This window comes from Danio rerio, chromosome 8 (assembly GCF_052040795.2).
Source record: "Danio rerio strain M-AB ecotype USA chromosome 8, GRCz13ab, whole genome shotgun sequence".
In the NCBI taxonomy this organism is placed as follows: domain Eukaryota; kingdom Metazoa; phylum Chordata; class Actinopteri; order Cypriniformes; family Danionidae; genus Danio; species Danio rerio.
This window is the reverse complement of record NC_141028.1, coordinates 23,791,386-23,797,500: the sequence shown is the minus strand read 5'-3', so window position 1 is coordinate 23,797,500 and position 6,115 is coordinate 23,791,386. Positions and strand designations below refer to the sequence as shown.

General features: G+C 38.1%; 1 long non-coding RNA gene across 7 annotated transcripts in view; it reads left to right on the top strand.

Annotated features, from left to right (window-relative positions):
- Positions 1–6,115, top strand: part of LOC141375626 (uncharacterized) — a 460,251-nt gene that overhangs the window by 95,743 nt on the left and 358,393 nt on the right. Inside the window, exon 3 of one of the 7 annotated variants that reach the window (XR_015497879.1) lies at positions 3,342–3,594. The exons of the other annotated variants lie outside the window; for them this stretch is intronic. This is a non-coding gene — a long non-coding RNA (uncharacterized LOC141375626). Of the gene's footprint in view, positions 1–3,341; positions 3,595–6,115 lie in introns of those variants that run through there. 7 annotated transcript variants of the gene reach the window in all.

The following is a 6,115-nucleotide window of genomic DNA, read 5'->3' as shown; positions in this document are numbered from 1 at the left end:
CTCCAAACACAGGCTGATATGCAAAAAAAAAACTTTCATTGACTTATAATATACATTTATTTTTACCCAATTATCCCAACGACTCCCATATGATTTGTTTAGCGATTTATTTGTTCCCAAACCCCTCATTATCGCGATGCTAATCCTCTCATTAGCGTGATTCAAAACTTGACTTATGGTGGCCATCAAACGCATTTAAATACATAGAGAAAGCAGCACACTCTTCGTTTTTAACATGGCTTTAGAAGTGAATATAAAGAGTTAACCAGATACAGTACAAGCCACGTTGAGCGATTACAGTAACAAAAACAAAACGCAATTAAATGCATATTTTGCAAGCTAGAGAAAACAAGTGGGCAACCATTTTAATTATACTTACCTTTGCATGGAAGATTATTGCATTAATCACCAGATTGTTTGCACATTAATGTTCACTCATCTTCAGTCATGATCAGTCCCACACACACCTGCACTCCCCTAGTTTTTGAAAGGAAAGGCATGTTCATAGATCTGGCATTACATATTTGGTATTGTTTCTTGTTGACATTGATACGAACGGGCAAAAGGTACAGACGAAACACAAATCATTTAAATAACTCTAAGTCTAATCTTTTATTTAAAAATTGACAATTTTAAAACAATGCATTTTTTGATTTAAACATCAGCTTGATGTTTTCATTCGCTCAGATGCACACTGTATGAAAGTTCATTTTCATAAACCCATAATAGGGGCTCTTTGAATGTATTAGTTGGTGTGTCTTAGTGTTTGAAGTTAACTGTTGTCAAGAAGTCTAAAAAAAATAGTATCACCAGCAAAAAAGATTTAATAGAATGCATGTGAAAAGTGTAACTGTAAATACATTTTTAAGAAAATCCAATGACTAATATTTCTATTTTATTCATCTTAGATAGAGGTGTTGTTTTCAGCCTCGAGGGCCTTCCTTTCGACAACTCTCAGTTGGTCAAGATCTCTCTTTGCATCCCAATCGCTTAATCACGCATCAAGTTGAGCTCAAGAAGGTCATGTGGGTTACATGCAGCAGACGAAACTGTAATTAGAGCGCAGGGTTCCCACAAGACCTCAGGTCAGGTACACAGTGCAAAACTAAATTAGTATCCGTCCTTCTCTTGGGACACAGGTCGCACTTCAACCTGACCGACGTAGTGTGCGAATGGAAAAGCGCACACAAAGCTATAGATTAGAGGTTTTAATTTTGTGATGGTGAAAGCTTTACCTCGTCGCTGTCATCTGTGCTGCCAGCGCTGGCGCTTTTATTCACAATGGAAAAGGTCAGAATTTCTTTCAGCGTATATTTAACTCAAACCGGGAGCCTTAACGGAGGCATGTAGGTTGGAGAGGTCAGGAAGTCCATGAGGCAAAGGGAAGTTTAATTAAAAAAACTGTTTACGATATGTTCTCAGAAAAAAGGGGCATGTGTATAAATCCACTTTACTAGGAGTATGTTGGAAAGATTAGCTTTTTTGTGCTATATAATATGTGCATTGCAGATCAGTGGACCAGAAATATATATATTTTTTTAACCTGCATGTTTAGCATATGCCATTTTAAAATTGTAACATTGTAACAAAAAGAAAAGGACAGAAGTAAAATTCACCCATTTTCTAAATTGATTAATTTAGTGACAATAGTCACTTTAGAGTTGTCATATAATAAACACTTATATGCAAGTTTATAATTCTCTATATTGAGTATTTACTGTTCAACAACAGTTTAAAGTTTGTTTGGTTTTTGAACTCGTAAGTCCCATACTGAACATGTCACACAGGCAAGAAACTTAGGCCCAATTCCAGTTCTACTCGTTAGCTCTTCCCCTTACCCCTACCCCTAATTTTGCGCTTTCACATGAAGGGGTTGGGGTGTCTCAATTTTTCATTTGCTTGAAGGCATAGGACTAAGGGGAAGAGCTAGATAGCCCTTGAAATTAAGATTTTTCAGGTCCATACTCGAATCCAGGGGGTTGGAAAACTTTCCAGATTGCATCATCTACAGCGGCAGCATGGCTGCACACGGAAGTCAGGAAATGCACAAATTAGTATTATTCTGTCATTATTACAAACACAAGCACATGTTTTCGTATATTAATAATGGTGCTCATGTTTTAACGTCTTGTTCAAAGAAAAAAAAAAAAAACTACAATAAAAACTGGTAAATTTTGCAGTCCCACAACATCCTGTCACTTGATGACACTGGAATACCCTGTCAGAATAGTCTAGTGGCTGTGAATGAGCTTTTTGCACTGTCTGATATACTGCTAATGTTGTTTTCTTGTTTACATAGATGAATATAGCCACTATGTAAATGCACAATACAGTTGCGAACTTATTGCCACCCTATGTCGTTATGATAAAAAGATGTCTTTGCCTTCAGTGATTTCCTGAAGATAAATACCCCAACATAACGCAACTGAATTAACTACAGCAGTCGCAATCATCAATCTCAAATGAAGCAAGAGATCGCGATGACATATGATGACGTCTGCAGGTGCAGACGTCCCAGGTGCTGTCCCATTTCTTGGGGGTAAATTTTGAAACCCTTTCTCTTCACACTCTGTTTCAAGGGCCAAGGGAAAGGGGTAGGGGTACAAAAAAGAAAAGGGATTGGGCCTTACAGTATATGCCAAAGTGTCGCCACAAGTTGTTTGTCAGCAGCACATGTGCCTGTCAGAGCATTTAATTTATTTAAAGCCCTTGATATAAAGCAGGGCTCATTTTTAGGGACTAATTTGGTTATTCAGTTTCTCTTTTTTACATAAATGTTATTTCCTCATATCATATAATTTTGAAAAAAAAAAAAAAAAAACACAAAAATTCAATAAAATAAACACAATAAACTACCTAGCCAAACTTGCCAAATTCGACAGTTAGTGTGAAGTGAGGTTTGGATCAGGTGTTCAGAAATCCATATGTAAGGAGTTTAAACTGACAAGTCTTTAAAACACCTACAGTTGTTTTGTTTTTGCGTGAGCAACCGGGGCTCATTCTGTAAAAGCACAGCTTCTAGATTGGAGCAGCAGCTAATTTGCATTTAAAGACAGACACATTACATACTCTCATCCTGTTCCAATACCCATAGACCTTTCTTCACCCATTGCAGTCTATGCAAATTTGATCTAAAATATCTTAAATTGTGTTCCAAAGATGAACAAAGGTTTCCATAGATTGGAAGGACATGAAGGTGTTTATTTATTTAATATTTATTTTTTTGTGTGTGAAAAATGAATGGCGGTTAATAGAGGAAAGCCTTGTTTTGTTCTCCAGGTACGTGAGATAACCATAGACTGTAAAATATATGGACCTAATATCTGTAACGTCACCCATAGGTTTCTGAAGAGCGCAAATGAAGCAACAAGAAGGCGGGGCCAACCATCGCCATTTTGTTCGCACGTCATCGCACCCACGGTGGGATACCAAACAAGGGCAAAGAGGCGGAGAGTGAGCGAATCTACAGACACCTGCTGGCATTTTGCTTGGACCTGGCAGACAGACTTTACTTTGGGAAAGCGCTTACCTGTGATAATGACCCGTTTGTGTTCTGACCACATGTGCTTGGTTGTACAATATATCAATAAAGTGTTTAGACTTTTAAAAACACTGCTGTAATACACAGAGCCACTAAGCATTGTTCATTGTTAAACGTTGACATTTTTCTAGAGGAGGAAAATGCGCAATGTGTCTAAACACTTTAATTATAGTCTATGTTAGTAAATGCAAGACTATTGATTAAATCCAGGCACAACACTGTATGACAATGCTTCAGATGTTCTAGAGCCTACAGCTAATCAGTCTGTCAGATTCTGGAGGGCATTACAGGTCTAAAGATCATTATAAATGATAAATAATCTTAAATAAAACAAATACATTTATAGAGATGGTAAATAACTTCACTCACCAAGGAAATGGAGGTCAAATGAATGGTTTGTGAGCACAATAAAGTGCACAAAGCATGCCATATCATCTGATAATTGTAGGAAATAATCCCAAAGGCAATTGACTGTAAAGAAACATTAACCAACACAAAAAATGCGATGTATATGCCGAGCTCTGCGGCTAATTAGCCGTAATTAGCTGAGGTGAAGAGACAGCGAGCAGCGAGACCTAGCTGTCACTCAAGTGGCCACGCCCTTAATTATGCAGACTTAATATAACATAATATAAACGAAACAGATGAGCTATAAAAAAAAAATTCACCCCCCTCACAGTTGTCATGAAGGGTAATCGTGGATATATGCACCAAAGACATCTTTTGTATCAGGCTGTAAACATGTTTTTATCAGCTATAAAAAATGGCCAATTTACCATTGCAGTCAGAAAAGACCCGGACTCCCTGGAGCCAGCCCCCCAAGGCAAGTTGATGAATTGCAGTTTTAGTTACTTCCGTATTGGCTTCCCGAGGGAGAGCGGGAGGTGGCCGCTTGGGGATAACAAATGAAAAATTAGAACATAAGCTTACCAACACAGTCAGGTTGACTTTGGCTGTTTTTAATCCCTCATCAGCTGAAAAAATGAAAGCTGGGAGTGATTTGTCCACTGAGTCACTATTGTTATATTTAGTGTGCAAATCTTGTGGATATACTTTTAAAAACTTTATTACTATAGTTAATGTTACTTTTCTGTATAGAAGTTCAATGACGAATAATATTATTCACTCCAGTACATCAATGTATCATGAATCATTGATATCCTGTATAATTTTGATGTTGCTGCCATTTTAAAAAAGCAATAGAGCACTTGAGGCAGTGTTACAGTGACGGTGAGGGAGTTTAATGCCCTCCGCTCTTAACATTCATTCTGAGCGACTCGACTCTGTGCATAGTACTCAATAGCAATCCCCTTTCAAATCTCCTCAATATTTTGCCACACAAAACAGAGAATGACTTCTCTCCCGACTCGTCTCTCTCTTTGATTTGCTCTTATCGGTTCTGTGGAATCGTGAAAGGCAGCTGATGGAAGAAAGAAGGGAGAGTAGGAGGGAGATAAAACACTTTTATTCGTCCTTAAGTCCTCGGAGAAATGAGAGAGGGTGAGATGTCACAGTGGGACTGTAATGAAGAGCGAGTGCTAGAACATGCTCCATTGGACGAGTGTATCCCTTCTTTATTGAGTATATCTCCTGGGGGAAATGGAGTGAGTGAGGGGGTGAAGACCTTGGAGAGTGGCACCTACTGGGACACACACATACAACAATAGTCCCGATGAGAATTTACCCTCAGAGCTGTTACTTTTAGGCTGAGTGACAGAAGTGTACAAGGGCATTGATTTGCTCTTGTCATTGGTGGAGACTTGTGGAGAGTATGTACCTAAAGTCACATGATTTGATTGAAATTGGGCATTGCGGAGGAGCTCATATGGACTGCTAGAAATTGGGTTAGATAATCATTTTATCTCGATTATTATTTTATTTTTGTAATGTTTTTTTTTTTTTTTTTTGCCAAAGTCGAAACTGAATTTCATTAAAATGCACAGCCTGAGTTTGATAGACTAATTCAGTTGTGAACTTGACTTTAGGTCAGTGTTTCTCAACCATATTCCTTGAGGACCACCAGCTCTGAACATTTTCCTGGTCTCTTTAACCAAACACCCCTGATTCAGATCATCAGCTCATTAGCAGAGACTGAAAGACCTGTAATGGGCGTGACAGACAAAGGAGACATCCAAAACATGCAGTGTTGGTGATCCTCCTGGAATGTGGTTGAGAAACACTGCTTTTGGTGAATAAAGACTCTCTCGCAATGCAATTGCAGTTTTTTTTAATTCATTTTTCATAATCCTAAACAATTGTAGCTTGTCAGACTGCATCAGAGTGATTCTCATGTAACACTATAAGATCTCTATTGTCATACTGAACGACAATCAACATGCACCAAATAAAGACACGGAAGAAAACTCACTATCCCGCATTCTGACATGATAATTCACAGCCAACATAAACAAACTAGCAATAATTTTGGTCACAGTGTGCCTCAATAATAAAATCTGAAAAAAAAAAAAAAAAATAGTTTAGAGTTGTTGCGCTGATTGCATCATCAGATTTGGCGTTCTTATTGGTTCTTGGTTTAATGCTCGCCATAGCTGAAGTCACACTGCAGGAAAGAGT